The sequence below is a fragment of the Muntiacus reevesi genome, chromosome 11 (genome assembly GCF_963930625.1).
Source record: "Muntiacus reevesi chromosome 11, mMunRee1.1, whole genome shotgun sequence".
NCBI lineage: Eukaryota > Metazoa > Chordata > Mammalia > Artiodactyla > Cervidae > Muntiacus > Muntiacus reevesi.
This window is the reverse complement of record NC_089259.1, coordinates 65,337,511-65,353,633: the sequence shown is the minus strand read 5'-3', so window position 1 is coordinate 65,353,633 and position 16,123 is coordinate 65,337,511.

Genomic DNA, 16,123 nt, shown 5'->3' with positions numbered 1-16,123 from the left:
CATGGCTATTTATTAAACACCTACTGTGTGCCAACAACTGTTCCAGGAGCTAGGGATATATAAGTGAACAGCACCTGTGGTGTAGTCGAGAGTCTTGGTGGCATCAAGTCTCTGGGGCTCCTGATGCTAAGGGGATCCCTCATTAACTGGTGTGACCTGGAGCAGAAGAACCTCGAGTGGAAACTGTCACTTTCCAGCTCATGTCCTCTGACACTGATTCAAAATTTAGGCAACTCACTGCTTATCTGCAGCTATCTGCTGAAGAGCCTTTTTCTGACTGTGGGAGCCCACTGGGGACATACGCAAGACAAGCCAAAACCCCTGGATTCAGCCCTCAAAGAACAATGGATGGGGAGTGGGTAGATAAATGCCCCAGTACCTTTGCCTATCAGTTGGAACAATTCTGTCTCCCAGGGTGACCCTGCAGGAAGGAGTCCAGTAACCCAAACAGTTAACATACTTTTTAGTGATTTAATATCATTCTCTGTCTCACTTCTCCACTTCCTACAAATGTTTCCTGGGATCACTTCTAAATTAACTTCATTCACCCAAATCTTTGTCTCAGAGTTTCTGGGAGGCCTAATTAAGGCCTAATTAAGGCCTAATTAAGACCTAACAGAAGTGTCCTAAGAGGTGAAGAATATGGTCCCTCACTTGCACTCATAAAAATCCTAACTGTAATATAATAATTTACATTTTTAAAACTTACAAAATCGATACACTATATGATAATATAATTTATATTTCATAAAGTTACTGAATGAGTTTAGGATACAATACACTCTGCTTTATGGAACATAGGAGCACTACTCACAATAGGATGCTGACCACTTGAAGTATGTCTACTCAAAACTGAGATATGCAATAATGGTAAAACACAAAGAGCTTTTGAAGACAGTGTACAACATTTCCTTATGTCAGTGACGTTTACATTGAATACATGGAAAATAATATAATTTTGCACATGTTGGTTTAAATACTATTAAGTTTAAATTTTCTTTTTCTGTGTTTGAATATAGGTACTAAAAAATTTTAAATTTCAATGTGGTTCAATTTATTTTTCACTAAAATTCTAAAATATATAATTCTATGTATATATTAAGGTTCTAACAACAGGTACCAACATTAGATAAGGAGCACCTGGGAAGGGTAACTGGCCTTGGGTCCCCACATAGTAGTTCTCGTCAGAAAGTCTCAGGTCAAATTTCATCAAAGAAGCTGTTCTGTAATGATACATTTAATCCCATGTTATGTATCCATACACAGTTCAGAATCCAACAAGGTAGTATACCTTGCTTGTATCCCACAAGAGATGCCACTCTCTCTAGATTCATACCAAATTCTGGACCAAAAGTTTGCACCCCTCTCACCAACAATGATGTGTGTATATGCACATCATTTAGCATTTTTCAGCAGTCATGAAACTTAGGTCTTCACTTGTTAATCAAAACAGCCAGGGAGGCTATCTCTACCACACCTCTGTATGTCCTACAGGACTGTAACCGTTACTCTGCTATCTTGAAACCACTTTTCTTATTTCACATTTAGAATTTCATCCTTTGGCTATCAAGCATTGCAACCCATCTCTGCACCTCGGTCTACTTGGTCAGTTTCCAGAAAACAGCCATCTCTGCTTACAGTGGCACTTATTGATAGATTCATGTCGGCATTTTCAATACACTTTCCTGGTTTCCTTAAAATAAATGAATAGAAGATGGATAAAATTAACGTGATGATATTACCGACAGTGCAATTAACACAAGATGGACAGAGCATAAATTAGAGGAAAGGAGGCCCCTGTTCACTCTGGTTTGGATGTTCATGGGAAGTGAGCCTGTTGATTATATGTTTAATTTGAAGGGAAAGAAACAGCTTGTTTCTGTTTCTTTTTTAATCCATGGACTGCCAATAGCACATTTAATGGTATTTGACAAAATTTGGAAGTGACCAAGATGATAGCCACTAAGTAAATGGAGAAATAAACTGATCTATCCAGATATGGACTATTATTCCACACTAAAAAGAAACAAGTTGTGAAGTCAGAAAACTAACAGGAGGAAACTTAAATGCTATTAGCAAGTGAAGGAAGCCCATTTGATACAGCCACATGGTGTATGTAATTCTATCTGTATGACATTGTCAATAGGCAAAATTGTGAAGACAGTGAAAAGATCCATAGTTGCCAGCAGGTGGTGGTGGGGCTGAGAGATGAATACGTGGAAGACAGAGGATCCTTCTTCCTCTGGGACAAAGAAAATGTTCTGTATAATACCAAAATTATGGTAATGTCACTGTAGATTTGTCCAGCCTCATAGAATGCACAACACCAACAGTGAACCTTAATGTAAACCAAGGTGTTTGGGGGACATTGACGAGTCAGTGTAGATTCACTGGATGGAGCCGATCTCTCACTCTGGTGGGGGACGCTGGTAATCGGTGGCTGTGGCATGTGGGGACACGGATAAGGGGAAAACTCTGCACAAGCCCCTCAAGGAAAAGAACACACAAAAGGAGGAAAAGTGAAAAAACAATCTATGAAATGCTGGTAATATACTGGTGAAGTTTATATATCCAATATGTGAAGTGTTATATTATAGGATATGGAGAAGAAATTTTTTTAAGTCACAGACTGAGGGTCTATATTAACCAAATATCCCCCCATCGACCCCTTAGAGAATTTCACGGGCTTATACAAGACCTGATTAGAGCCACAGCTTTCTTCAACACAATCAAGAAAACTAGAGGGCCAAACTTAACCTTGCTCTTGTCAGTTTTTAAAAGGAATTTATAAAACACGTCCAAAATTATCCTCATAATCTCCTTTCCCTCCGTTGTAAATCATCCTCTGTGGGCCGTTTCTCCTTCATCAAACTCTATTTCTGGGTTTACTAAATGTGACTTCCATGGAGCTGGAAGAAACAGAAGTTGAGCTAAGACATACTCTTATAAGATTAATTTGCAGATTTCCCTGGTGGGACAGTGGATAGAAATCTGCTTGCCAGTGCAGAGGACACAGGTTCAATACCCGGACTGGGAAAATTGTACATGCCAACAAGCAACTAAGTCCCTGCACCACAACCCCTAAGCCCTCACTCTGGAGCCCTTGAGCCACAACTGCTGAGCCTGGGTAGTGCCAGAACTGAAGTCCGCACGCCTCCAGCCTGTGCTGCCCAGCAAGAAAAGCAACAAGAAGAGCCCCTGCAATGAGAAGCCTACACAAGGCAGCAAAGAATAGCCCCCTGTCCCCGCAAGCAGAAAAGAGCCAGCACAAAGCAACAACGGCCCACCGTGGCCAAAAGTTAATGAACAAACAAAGTTTGGTTTTCAATTCACTAGCAGTGCTTGATTATGTTTTGGATATGCATAGATGCCTTATAGAACACACAGGCCTTTAAAAGCTGAAGCACTCTTTCTCTACGTAAAGAAATTTAGGATTCTTTTTTTGTTTTCCAAAAACAGACTACCCTTCATTCAGCTTAGACAGTCCACTTGGAACTGCACTCTCAGGGAAGCTGTGGGTACAAAAGTAGCAAACGGCATCTAAATGAAATGTATGTGTCCTACCTTCACAGAGCTTACAGCCTGTACTAGGTCTGCAATTCCCATCCTTGGAGTCACGCTTTGTCCAAAGGGTTTCATTATAATGTGGACAACAGAAATGAAGTCCATTATGTCTTAATATTAACACAAAACTTTTTGACTTTTTGCTTGGCTTTATTCTAAAATGTGTTACTGATGTACCTCCATTCTTAGAGTATGCAGAATATGACAATCGTTATTGATTATTTGGTATCCTTACCATCATAATGTATTGTGCCATTTGGAACAATATTCTAACAGCCTAATGTAACACAGGTAAGATTTATGGATTTACTTATTTACATTTGGTACTGCTGTTGTTCAGTGGCTAAGTTCTGTTTGACTCCTTGTGACCCCATGGACTGCAGCACCCCAGGCTTTCCTGTCCTTCACTATCTGCTGCATTTTGCTCAAACTCATGTCCATTGAGCAGTGACATCATCCAACCATCTCATCCTCTGTCGCCACCTTCTCTTCTTGCCCACAATCTTTCCCCAAATCAGAGGCTTTTCTAGTGAGTCGGCTCTTCAATCAGGTTGCGAAGGTATTGACCTTCTGTGTCAGCATCAGTCCTCCAATTAATATTCAGGGTTGATTTCCTTTACGATTGACCAGTTTTATCTTCTTGCAGTCCAAGGGAATCTCACGAGTCTTCTCCAACACCACAATTGGAAAGCATCAATTCTTCAGTGCTCGGTTTTCTGTATGGTCCAAACTCACTTAAACTCATGACTCCTGGAAAAACTATAGCTTTGATAATACACACCTTAGTAGGCAAAGTGACATCTCTGCTTTTTAATATGCTGTCTATGTTTTTCAATGTATATACATACACTTAATAGCAACCATTTATCCTGTAAAACTTTCATGCCTGTACATTTCTTCTCTGCTTTTCTGCCAGCATTTTACTTTTTACTATTTTTAAGATGGTCTGTAAGTTAAGAATTAATAGGTTTTAAATAAGGATCTGAGGGCCTTTACTAGGAATAGTAAGGTTGAGTTTGGACTTATGCTTTAGGCAACTTAGATGCCTCTTCTCAGTTGTCTTCTGTGAGACTGAACTTGCCCAAAGAATGACAGCCGAAGACATGAATGTTTCTGTCAGTAGATGCTTTGGTTTGCTAATGTCTTCAGACCTGTTCCGAAATGATTAGTAAAATTTCCCTCTCCTTTTAACATGAGATATTTCAAGAATGCTAAAGAGAAATTTGTTAAGTCCTAACTAATACTGGATACTGTGTGTTGACCAATTTGTGGTTGCTTTGGTTCAGTTGCTAAACCACGTCTGACTCTCCGTGACCCACAGACTGCACCACTCCAGGTCCTCTGTCCTCCATTAGCTCCAGGAGTTTGCTCAAGTTCATGGCCACTGACTCGGTGATGGTGCCTGACCATCTCATCCTCAGCAGCTCCATTCTCCTCCTGCCCTCAGTCTTTCCCAGCATCAGGGTCTTTTCCAGTGAGTCAGCTTTTCCTAGCAGGTGGCCAAAGTATTAGAGCTTCAGCTTCAGCATCAGTCCTTCCAGTGAATATAAAGGGTTGATAATCTTAGGGTTGACTGGTCTGACCTCCTTACAGTCCAACAGACTCTCAAGAGTCTTCTCCAGCACCTCACTTGGAAAGCATCAGTTCTTTGGAGCTCAGCCTTCTTTATGGTTCAGCTTTTACAGTAGCATGATCCACATGTGGGTTTTGAAACCTGAAATGCTTTCGGGTCCAAATGAGATGTCTTGTATATGTAAAAGATGCAGTGAATTTCAAAGACAGTATAAAATACTTGTTGGGCTCACTAATAATACTTTATATTTGATTACGTGCTTAAGTAATATTATTTGGACATGAAGGTTTAAAAACATCTTCCTAATATCAATTCTATTAGTTCCTTTTTCCTTTTTAACATGGTTATTATAAAATTTAAAATTAGACATGGGGTTCACTTTATAACTCTGTGGACAGAAGATAGGGTGGTAATTCTAGATAAGAATCAAGTGGGAAAAGGCGGCTGGCCTTTGGCCCAAAGATGATAATTTCGGTCAGAAAACCTCTTCCTAGTATTAATTCCACTAGTTCCTTTTTCCTTTTTAACATGGTTATTATAAAATTTAAAATTAGACATGGGGTTCACTTTATAGCTCTGTGGACAGAAGATAGGGTGGTAACTCTACATAAGAAGCAAGTGGGAAAAGGCGGCTGGCCTTTGGCCCAAAGATGACGATTTCGGTCAGAAAGCCTGAGGTGCCGCCTCTTCAAAGAGCTGTTCTGTAACGATACATTTAACACCATGTATGTATCCATTCACAGTTCAGAATCCAACAAGGTAGTGAGAGGGTAACAGGCAGGAAGGCCAGGGGTCTCCAAATGGAGGAAAGAGGCTGTAAGTGCCAGACATTTTTATCTCTCTCTTTTTTTTTTTTTAATTTATTTTTATTTTTTATTTTTCAGTGGGTTTTGTCATACATTGATGTGAATCAGCCATAGAGTTACACGAATTCCCCATCCCGGTCTCCCATCCCACCTCCCTCTCCACCCGATTCCTCTGGATCTTCCCAGCCCAACAGGCCCGAGCACTTGACTCATGCCTCCCACCTGGGCTGGTGGTCTGTTTCACCACAGATAATATACATGCTGTTCTTTCAAAACATCCCACCCTCCCCTTCTCCCACAGAGTTCAAAAGTCTGTTCTGTACTTCTGCGTCTCCTCTTCTGCCCTGCATATAGGGCCATCGTTACCATCTTTCTAAATTCCGTATATATGTGTTAGTATACAGTAATGTTCTTTATCTTTCTGGCTCACCTCACTCTGTATAATAGAAGATCTTAACAGACATTTTTATCTCTCTTAACCAGCAGAAAAGAACAAACCAGCGATCTGTTTTTCCTTCTCTATACAAATTTAAAAGGAGGTTTCTCTTAACATTCTGTGTTGCCATGACACCTGGTCTCACCTAAAGCTAACTACTCTCAAACCTTGAGTTAACCAATACATTTCTTTTTCATATGGAAATGTTGTCTTAAGCTATGTTAATGAACCCCAGACTCTATCTTCAAGTTAGTTCTGCCAAACGGCCTAACTTACTTATTCAAGTATTGTTCCCCTAATCTATGTAAGCAGAACTATTTGTTGGTATCCTGCCCTTCTACAAGATTCAAGTCAATAGTTTTATGGCCTGGGATGAATTATCTGGTGCCATTCTAGATTTTATGACATTCCTTTCTTTTCATTAACAGACTGTGAGTGACTATATAGCATACAGCTAAAGACTAGGAGGGGGGTACTCTTTTGCCCCCTTCTGATGCCTATGTCAGAAGCTTTCTCTATCTCCTTTATACTTTAATAAAACTTTATTACACAAAAGCTCTGAGCGATCCAGCCTCGTCTCTGGCCCCGGATTGAATTCGTCTCCTCCGGAGGCCAAGAATCCCGCGTCTTATCGTTCAGCAACAACCTTTCAGTAGTATAGCTTGCTTGTATCCCACAAGAGATGCCACTCTTTCTAGATTCATACCAAATTCTGGACCAAAAGTTTGCACCCCTCTCACCAACAATGATGTGTATATATATGCACATCACTTAGCATTTTTCAGCAGTCATGAAACTTAGGTCTTCACTTGTTAATCAAAACAGCCAGGGAGGCTATTTCTACCACACCTCTGTGTGTCTTACAGGACTGTAACTATTACTCTGCTATCCTGAAACCACTTTTCTTATTTCACATTTAGAATTTCATCCTTCAGCTGTCAAGCATTGCCACCCATCTCTGCCCATCAGTTTGCTTACTTGGTCAGTTTTCAGAAAACAGCCATCTCTGCTTATAACGGCACTTCTTGGTAGATTCATTTATGTATTTTAAATATTTTCCTGGTTATCTTAAAATTGCTATAGCCACGCTTTCCGGGAAACAGACTCACTCAGAAGGACAATGCAGATAGTGGAGTGCAGTTTATTACATCGGCGGGCCCAAGGCAGAGTCACCTCTTAGCCAAGGACCCCGTCCAGCATTTGTGAAAATCTTTTATACCCCATGTGTACGTGTCCAAACCCACCACCTACCCCATGTGTACGTGTCCAAACCCACCACCTCAATTCCCTTGAGACTTACATAAACAAAGGCAGGGTAAATACAACTACAATAACCCCATCATTCCCGTGTTATGTGTTCAAACAGTCAATAATCAATCAGCCCGCAGTTACATTCCAAACAGTTAATAACTGATAAGCCTGTGATTACATCCTGATAGATACGGGAAAAGTTTATGACCTGTCCGGAGACAGGGGTGATTACGGTATGCTTCCTCTTAGGCAATGAGCAACCTGGATATGATCTTCAAGATTCCCCTGTCTGGAGGGGGTCTTATCCTTCCATTGTCATTCCCACAGGCACTAAGCAGAGAGTTCAGAGTCCACTGGAGAGGCAGCAGAGCACGATCAGCACGGACAGGCCTGAGATGGAGTCCAGGCCCTATGAATTCCTTCTTCATTCCCCCCTCTTGATGCTCTTAGTTTCCATAACGAGCATCATTCATTGAGATATATTGTACCTTAGCCCTCCTGCCACCCACATGGGAGAATGCTATCAACCTCTGGGTTACAAAATTCACAAGACATTGTAGGAAGCAGGGCCCACAGAGCAGTATGATTAAAATTACTATAACAACAGTTACAATGGTTTTCCATCAGTCTCCCTTTACCCAGGAGAGAACTGAAGTCCAAAAGGGAATATTTTCATTAGACATGGCTTTCCCCTGATTTTGCATATCCTTCAAGGCAGTAGATACATTTCCAGACAGGTCAGGGATATACACACAACATTCAACTTTAATTACGGTGCAAGTCCCTCCTTGGGCTGCTGTGAGTATGTCTAATGCCATTGTATTTTGAATTACTGCCTTCCTCATCTGAATTTGTTCCTCGTTCAAAGCTTGAATGGCTTTTGTACTGTCTAAGAGGGCCTGTTTAGTGAAATTAGTTAAGGCCTCTACCTTAACCATGATATCCGTTGTCCCTACAGAGGGTACAAACAAGGCAGCAAGATAGTCATACCATTGGAACACAGATCGTGTCCATCTTGCATGCAGATAAGGCAGGTTTACTGGAGGCTGGTGCAGGCTAGGCTTAATTCTGCCATGGGCGAAAGCAAATCCTAATGTGCAACGCCGCACCCAGCCAACTGGTAACCATGGCCATAAGTTAAGCCCACAGAGCCACTGGGTCCCATTGGGGGCTACCCAGCACATTCCAGGATTATATTTCCAGTCGGAACCAGGCCACTGAACAGACTGATTGGGGTGATAGGTAACTTCCAAGATTTGTTTACATTGTTCAGGGGGCAAATAACCCATATATTTTAATTCTTTTGGGTCTAGGGGGTGGTCTCCAAATCCAACTTTCTGTTCTTTTTGTTCCCTGCAAATAGTAGCAGGGGTAATCAACTGTCCTTTCTCAGGAGTCATCCAGAAATGTTCATCCCAGACCTAGTAGTATTGCTCAAGGTACTGGGAGGCCTGTCCCCCTTTTGTAAAAGAACCCTTCTCCTTTTTATTTTTCACATATGAGGTATAAGCCTTTGTTACTTCTGTAAGGCTGGGGTTCATGTTAAATGTAACCCTATGTCCCTGGCCCATTGATGGCTTCTTTTTACACCAGGAGAGCAAAGAAAGGTTATGGTTGGAGAGAGGAACAGAGTGGCGATACCCACCAGGGAAGTCTGTCCATTACTGACAGGGGCATAGCCCCACACACCCAACAGTTGGCAGAGTTGTGGCCCATGAGATGAAGACGCTGTCCTGTGCAGGAGCAGTGGTCGGGTCCAGAGTTGCATCGGTGAGGCCGAGCAGCAGGAGTCGTTTACCCAGCTCCATCCTGTAGAGGGCTCCTCCGGGACCTCGTTTTCTTCTTCCTCCTCAGAATGATCTTGGTTTCCCGTGGGTCGGTGGGGTCCTTCTGGGTGGTCCACTTGGCGTCCTCCGGGTCAGCGTGGTATGCCTTCTTTGCTCTGGTGTGATGGATCAAGGGACAATACCTGCAACTTTAACTGCAGTAGGGGTAGTTAGAATAACATAAGGGCCCTTTCACCAAAGGGCTAGCAAATCATGTTCCCAATTTTGACCCATGCTTGGTCACCAAGTGTAAACTCATGAATCTGTTCCCCAAGGGGGAACGGCACCCTTTCTTGTACAAACTTAGTTACCCAATTTATTACCTTACCCAGTTCCATCTGCTGTGAAATCTTATCCCCCCTTACCTGAGGCAAATTTGTTGACACCTGTTTTATTATGGGAGGAGGCCTCCCATACACAATTTCGTATGGAGAATAGCCTTGGGACTGTGGGGTCATCCTGAGTCTGAGCAGAGCCGTCAGAAGCAAGTCCACTCAGAAGCAGTCAGTCTCTTTAAGTGTCTGGTTGGTTCATTCCACTATCTCAGAACTCTGGGCTATATGCAGTGTGCAGTTTCCATTTGATGTTTAAAGTTTTGCTTACTTGTTGTACTAAATCAGCTGCAAAAGCCGGGTCATTGCCTGATCCAATGCTGGTAGGAAATCCAAATCTGGGAACCATTTCCCTAAGCAGCCACCAGGCTACTTCTGATGCTCGTTCAGTCCAGGTAGGAAAAGTTTTTACCTATCTCAAGAATGCACATACCATGACCAGCAGATAATGGTAGTGTCAGTGAGGTTTCATTTTAGTGAAGTCCATTCCCAGGTGTTCAAGGGGCAGCATGCCTTTCAGCTGAATACCCAGAGGATTTTGTCTGAATACCCGAGAGGCAGCATTAACCTGTGAGCAGACAGCATGGCCTAGGTGGGTCGCTTGGTGTGTTTGGCTTACTAGAGTGTGTGCCAGCTCCTCTGGTACCAATAATTTGTCACGTGACAATTCCCACCATCTCTTTTCAGTCTTGATGGCCCCTTCTGCTCTGGCTAACCCAGCAGCTGTTGTCTTTGTTTTATCAGGCTAGTGCCATCAGTATATAAGACCCAGTTAGGGTCTCGAACCTTGAGCCCTTCTTTAAAACAAACCCCAGATACCTTACCTCTTCTTTGTAGATTGTGCCTTTTTTTTTCAACACCTGGTAACCTGCTTCCATCAACAGCTGGAGCAGTGCATTTGTCCTTTTCCAGCATTTTTGCTTGGTCTCAGGCAGCCAGCAGCAGTTCATCCCCGTATTGTAGGAGCTGACATCCATACTCTTCCGGATGGAAGGAGTCCAGATCAGAAGCCAAGGCTTCCCCAAAGATGGCTGTGGAGTTAGCCTTTGTTATCTGGTGCTCCCGACTGGATCTTCCCATTCAAAGGCAATAATGGGCTGTGATGCTGGGGCGAGGTGTACGCAGAAGAAGGCATCCTTGAGATCTAGGCAAGTGTAAACTTTAGTCCTCGGCGGGAGGAGGCTAAGCAAGGTATAGGGGTTTGGAACAGTGGGGTGTAAAGTCACAGTAGCCTGGTTGACTAGCCTGAGATCTTGTACAGGGCTATAGTCCTGTCCTCCTTCCCTTTTGACTGGCAGGATTGGCGTATTCCAAGCCGACTGGCACTCTACTAGAATACCTGCTTGTTTCAATCTATTGATGTAGGGCAATATGCCGGTTCAGGCTCCATCCATAGCGGGTACCGGTGCCCTCTAACCGGGATGGTACCTGGATTGAGTTCCATTGTCACTGGGGCGTGATGTTCAGCCAGCCTTGGGGGAGGGGGGGTTGTCTTCCACCCAGACCTCAGGGAACAATTGAGTTAGCTCTCTCATGCTCTTCCGGCCCATCCGGCTCTGCCTTCAGGGGCTCATGCAACCTCCACTCATCTCGGGTTGGCACTGAGAGAGAGGGCAAATAAGTCATAGAGTCCGTCCAGAAGGTGGGCCTCTTCTCAGGGGAGAAAGTCACCTGTGCTCCTAGTTTGGAGAGCTCTCCTCCCATCAGGGGTACTGGGCACTCAGGAATGTCACTTGGTGTCCCCCCTCCATCTGACATTTTCTGGGCTGGCAAAACGATTTAATCATCTCTTCTCCCGACACCCCAGTTACAGCGGTAGTCTTTTTGGACAGTGGTGCCACAGGTTTTGTTACTACCGACAGTTCTGCTCCTGTATTTTGGTCCCCACTTTTACGGTTACCATGGGCTCTCAGGGACCTGATATCTCTGAGCCCTGGTAGCCCTAGTTAATTTCCAAGTCAGCAAGCCCCAAAACTGCAGGAGCTTCCTCTTCTTTCCTTGCCTTAGGGCATTCATACTTCCAGTGGCCAAAAGCATGCACCGGGCACAATGGTTTGGCTGTAACGGGGACCGGGGCCTCCCTTGGGACCGTTGAAGGACTGTCCTGTCCCTGGGGCAGATGAGGTTTTCCGGAGGGCCCAAGATAGACTTTTCCAGAGCAGCAGCTAGCACTGTAAGTCTCTTGTCTGTTCTCTTTTGTTCCCTCCGGCTCTCTGGCAGAGCGCAGTCTCTGCTTAATTCCAATGTCTCCCTCCCCCTCTTGTCAGTACTCACCGGGAGAGGCAGGTATAGCTTGGGCGGTTCGGTTGGAGCCGGATCCTGGAAGTGTTGGCCAGAGGCTTCTGACACCGGGATCGGAGCCTGCCCAAACGGCGGCTCTACGAACTCCAGGAAAGCTGGCGGAGGAACAGTGGCTGTTGCAGAAACTTCACCTGGCCCTGGACTGGGCATTAAGGCGGCCTCCGGTCCTGGTGAAGCACTGGGAGGCAGGCGCGTCATTATCCAGCATAGGGGAGGGATCAGGTCATCCCCGTCCAAATCCTGTAGAATTTCCCTTTTTATCATCAGTCAATTTTTGTGCCATTAATATTTTTCCCTTTCCCTTCTGGATACAGAATCTTGTCCAAGTAGGAGGGTCTTTAGCTAACCCTAGCCATGAGTCAATAGATGGATATGATCCAGGTGTCCTGGCTCTCCTGTGACTACTGTATAGACTGCTTCCACTATTTTTAAGTTCACGGTGTTCTCTGGTGGCCATCCTGCTCCCATTGGGGTCCATTCGACCTCACAGAGTATGTGGAGGCAGTTAGGCTTCATCTTCACCCCATAGTCTCCTCCTAATCCCTTCTTTAAATTTTTAATCATGCACTCTAATACAGTTGCCTTAGATTCACTTTCCCCCATCTTGCTTACCTTCTCAGACCTTCTTCTACTTTTCCTTTTCGTTCTGTCTACGAAGTTCTCAGTACCCTATGAACTTCTCATATTTCCACTCAGTGACAGTTAAAGTGCCATTCTGCCTCCTTCCTAATTGGGGAGAGAAGAGCCTTACCTGCCAGACCCCAGAGGGAGAAGGGGGATCGGCGTGTCTTCACCTGCCGGTCAGCACAGCTGAACCAGAACATCACATGGTCCGAGACTGTTTCTCCCTTAAAGTCCATTCTGCCTTGGTGGACTTGATCAGGTGCAGATGAAAACACAGATGGGTTAAATATCTCATGTCCCAGGCCATCTCCGGAAAAGCCAATTCATACTCACTTCTGTATCCCCCTCTTTCTAGCCTAACAATTCCGAGGGGGTCAAGAATTTCACAGCAGACGGGACACCTCCTGGGGGAGGGCAGAATACGAGCATACACGGACCAGTTTCTTATCCTAAGAATCCCCTGGCGATCGCTTGGTAATAATTTTCCCCGAGACGGCGTGGACACACCTCCTAAATGTCCTTCACAAATTTCCTTCTTAAACCCTAGCACGCTCGTCGACCTGTGTACCAAGCAATCGCCACCTGCCTATTCCAGGCTCCTGTGGGTCCCCGCTCCTTCTAGTCCCTCCCAGGGGGGTGATCAGCCCCCCTCTTCCACCCTGCTGGGTGGGCTCCTCCTCACCTGAGCGCTCAGTTTTCCTGCTGCCGTCCACTACCTGCTGACGTGAAAGGTCCGGGCGTTGAAAAGCAGAATCCTTCCAGAGGGGCGAGGCGCCTTCCCCCCTCTAGGAGATTCAAGCTACAAAGCCTCGGGGTGGCCTCAAATGAGACCTGTCTCCTCAAAGCGAGGAGTTTCCCGGCCAATGCACCAAATGCTATAGCCACGCTTTCCGGGAAACAGACTCACTCAGAAGGACAATGCAGATAGTGGAGTGCAGTTTATTACACCGGCGGGCCCAAGGCAGAGTCACCTCTTAGCCAAGGACCCCGTCCAGCATTTGTGAAAATCTTTTATACCCCATGTGTACGTGTCCAAACCCACCACCTACCCCATGTGTACGTGTCCAAACCCACCACCTCAATTCCCTTGAGACTTACATAAACAAAGGCAGGGTAAATACAACTACAATAACCCCATCATTCCCGTGTTATGTGTTCAAACAGTCAATAATCAATCAGCCCGCAGTTACATTCCAAACAGTTAATAACTGATAAGCCTGTGATTACATCCTGATAGATACGGGAAAAGTTTATGACCTGTCCGGAGACAGGGGTGATTATGGTATGCTTCCTCTTAGGCAATGAGCAACCTGGATATGATCTTCAAGATTCCCCTGTCTGGAGGGGGTCTTATCCTTCCATTGTCATTCCCACAGGCACTAAGCAGAGAGTTCAGATTCCACTGGAGAGGCAGCAGAGCACGATCAGCATGGACAGGCCTGAGATGGAGTCCAGGCCCTATGAATTCCTTCTTCAAAATAAGTGAATAGAAAATGGATAAAATTAACATGATGATATTACTGACCATGCAATTACCCCAAGATGGACAGAGCATGAAGTAGAAGAAAGGAGGTTCCTGTTCAGTCGGTTTGGATGCTCATGGAAGTAAGTCTGTTGATTATACGTTTAATTTTGAAGGGAAATGTGAGGCTGCCAGGGTTAATTCCATGACAGGCAGCCTGGACCTAAGTTTTAGCTTTCCCCGAAATGGTAAGATTCCCTACCCCCATCAGGTAACCTGAAGCCAGCCAATCAATATGCGCCCAGTAAGAGACAAAGGGAGAGCTGAAAAGCCTGCGAAAGCCCAGGTTTGAGAAAGCCCGCGAAAGCCCAGATTTGAGAAAGCCCGCGAAAGTCTGTACCAATAGAATTGCTTTGCAAACATGTAACCAATCCGCTTAAGCCAGCTACTAATTGATTATGCATATCTTATAAATTTGTGTAACAGCTTGGGCTCAGGGCTTTTCTGACCCTGCACCACTGTGATGGCAGAGGCAGAAGGCCCTGGCTCGAGTCAGTAATAAACTTCCCTTTTTTTGCGAGTTGCATTGCCTTGGAAGCCTTCTCTCTTCCCGCTCGGGGATTCGGACATCGGGCATAACATTTGGGGGCTCGTCCGGGATCCCTTGACCGGGAGAAGAGAACGCTTCCAGGACAAAGGGGAAGGATAAATAATAACACCGGTGCTCAGGAAAGACCACAGTAAATTCAGGGCCCTGCTGGGGAGCAGGAGGGTGCGTATCTGGCACAGAAGGAAGGCTTTCTGTAAAGGGGGACTAGCCGGCGTAAGGCCAAGGCCAGCGGACGCGCTGGGAGGCAGCCGACTCTGCAGGGAAGGCTTTCTATAAAGGGGGGGACCAGCCGGCATAAGGCCGAGGCCAGCGGACGCGCTGGGAGGCAGCCGACTCCGCGGGGAAGAAAGTTCCTCTCCCGACCCCGAGTCTGGTGAACAGCGGACGCCATTCGGTAAGGTGAAATTCAGGGGGCCCGAAAATCCAGCGCTGTGTCGTCGGCCGACGTTTGTTTGTCCGTGTGTTTGTCTTCGGCTCTCCGTGTTTTTGTGTGTGCCGGCATTGTCTCTATTCTCGTTCTCTTCTGGGGCATCGTTCTTTTCTCTTCTGACTTATTCTCCTTCTCTTCTTCTCCGATCTCCCCTCAACTCCTTTTCTTTTCGGGAGTTTCAGTGAACAGGCGAACGGTTGTGGGGCAATTGATGAATCCTGGCCAGGGCTACACCCTGGCGGACTCTGAAGGCCCTACAATAAGTGAGCCTCAGTAACTAGAGCCCGACCGGGTGAAACTCTCCTTTAACATCCCTAACTGAGGACGTGGCCTAAAATTCTTCTTGTGGGCACGGGTCAGGCACTTAAAGGCCATTAGGGCGCCTGCCACTTGAAGACTCCCGTGAGAGGATAAGGGGGTCACGGAACGGGCTAGAAACCCCTAGGGTGCCCGCCCCCAGCAAGAAAACTTCCGTGCAATGACGTAGGCACATAAACAGTTCCAAAAGCATACCATAAGCCCAACCTCTTGGCCGCCACCACTCCCGGTAGGATTTTTGGTGGTCGTTCTCAGTGACTTTCTCTCTCTTTCTTCCTTACCATTTATTTTTAACCATGGGTCAGAGAGAATCTACCCCACTTTCTCTCATGACTGACCATTTTTCGGATGTCAGGGCCAGGGCCCATAACTTGTCTTTGCTAGTCAAGAAAAGTAAATTAATAACTTTTTGTTCTGCAGAGTGGCCCGCCTTTCGGGTAGGATGGCCTCCGGAAGGCACCTTTCAACCGTCCATCATACAGGCTGTGAAGGAGAAGATTATGGCTCCTGATCCCTGGGGCCATCCGAGTCAGGTCCCCTATGTCATGGTCTGGCAGGATTTAGTGGAAAATCCACCTAAATGGTTAAAA